The sequence below is a fragment of the Sinocyclocheilus rhinocerous genome, unplaced genomic scaffold (assembly GCF_001515625.1).
Source record: "Sinocyclocheilus rhinocerous isolate Xijiao unplaced genomic scaffold, SAMN03320098_v1.1 C36846993, whole genome shotgun sequence".
Taxonomy (NCBI): domain Eukaryota; kingdom Metazoa; phylum Chordata; class Actinopteri; order Cypriniformes; family Cyprinidae; genus Sinocyclocheilus; species Sinocyclocheilus rhinocerous.
Window position 1 is genome coordinate 1 of NW_015786399.1, and position 1,998 is coordinate 1,998.

The following is a 1,998-nucleotide window of genomic DNA, read 5'->3' on the forward strand; positions in this document are numbered from 1 at the left end:
TGGAGTAATATTTTATTATACGGATCTGTACTTTTACTCAAGTACATGATTTGTGTACTTCGTCCGCCACTGCTAGTTAGTGTCCATGGTTTCAGATTAGTTCACACCTGTTTCAGTCCTGTTCTGTATCCAGAGCTTTTGTTTAATAAATTAAGAAAACGGCTGTGATTAGATCCTGTTTCAACTTCATTTGCAACCAGCTATGACATTAAGTCAGTGATAGACAGAAACCAAAAAGTCTCTGATGACGTTTAGTCTGTTCTATTGGGCACAGATTTAGGGTAACATAAGCCTCCACATGACCTAGTCATAATGCTTTCAGGAGAGTTCGGAATAAATCAAATATAACATTATATTTGTCAGGTAAGAATGTATCATGCCAATTACATAAACAATGATCCCATGACTCAAGGGTCACACCTGGCCAGAGATAGGAAAACATTCCCACCACAGAGGCACCCCTCAACAGCAGAACAGAAGATTCCAGGTGATGTACATACTTTTATTAAAATGCTTTTTGTGAACTGTGAATCAAAAACAGTACTTGTAGGGATTTTTAGAGACAATAAGATGAAGCACACAAGTTATTGAATTATTTTGCAGCTGATTTGCACTCATACATAAACAGTTCATTGTGACCACATACATATTATAGTAGCAGTTATAGCAACTTCTCATTTCAGGTGTTACTCTGTGGGACAAGAAATCACTGAGTAAAGATTTGGACAAACGTCCCCATCTCCAGACGGATTTGAAGTTTAGTAGCTCTGACTCTCTCTCTAGTAAGTCCAGTCTTATGGATATAAGTGCTTCTCTGAAGGCCAGCTTCTTGGGAGGGCTGGTGGAAGTGGGAGGATCTGCCAAGTACCTGCGTGACACCAAATCCTCAAACCAACAGTCCAGAGTGACAATGTATTACAGTGAAACCTCCAGATTCGAGCAGCTCACTATGACCCAGCTGGGCAAGATCACCTACCCTCAAGTGTTTGACCAGAAAACTGCAACTCACGTAGTTACAGCTGTACTGTATGGAGTGCAGGCCTTCATGGTGTTTGATCAGACATTTTCAGAAGAGGAAAACAAGCAGGAGATTAAAGGAGAACTGAATGTCATGGTCAAGAAGATCTCTGCATTTTCAATTGAAGGAAGGGGAGCTGTAAAAATGACAAAAGACGGAAAAAAAAAGCTACAAATATTGCTTGCACATGGTGACTTCCATCTTAAACAAACCCCCACCACATACATGGAGGCCCTGCATTTGTACAAGCAGCTCCCCACTCTGCTGAAGGAGAATGCAGTTCCAATAAAGGTCTGGCTTTATCCTCTTCACCTATTGGATAATAAAGCAGCTCAGTTAAAGAGAGAAATCAGCACAAGTCTGGTTTCCAACACTCAAGATATAATGGATGGGCTGGAGGAGGCAGAGAGGACATATAATGACCTGTCCGTAAATACACTGGTAAATGTTTTTAGTGACATCAAAGAGAGGCTGTGCTTATTTCAGGAATCATTTAACATTTACAAGACGGTGCTCTGGAAAGAAGTGGCCAGGGTTTTGCCTGCTATTCGAGGAGGAGGAATGGAGGAGAAATCACTGGGTGAAATCTTGAAGATCCACTATGAATCCCCTTTTATTGTTAGCAAGCTTAACCAGTGGTTAGATGATGCAAAGTCTGAACTTAACCTCTTGAGCTCCTGCATCAAGACCCTTGGCAAGATCAAAATTGAAGACTCAGACAGTCTCAATGCAATCCTCCTTGATCCTGATATTGATGCTGTGGTGTGCTTGACCTTCACATCTCTGAAGTATAAAGACCTGTATCTTAAAGCCCTGACAAAGTTTCTGAAATCAGAAAAGTTTAAGAAGTTAGATGAGGGAATAGACATGGTTTCAGTGCCTGCTGTCAGAAAGTGGTCCTGTGATCCTGATGTCATAATAAATATGAGGAATAACTTACTTCACTTCAGAAGTTTTTAGGCCAATAAAGATGAAAAGAG

The 1,998-nt window shown here is 40.7% G+C and overlaps 1 pseudogene; it reads left to right on the forward strand.

The window, feature by feature from the left end:
- The first annotated feature begins 369 nt into the window (after positions 1-369).
- On the forward strand, positions 370-1,993 carry LOC107736635 (stonustoxin subunit beta-like; annotated as a pseudogene).
- The last annotated feature ends 5 nt before the right edge of the window (positions 1,994-1,998 follow it).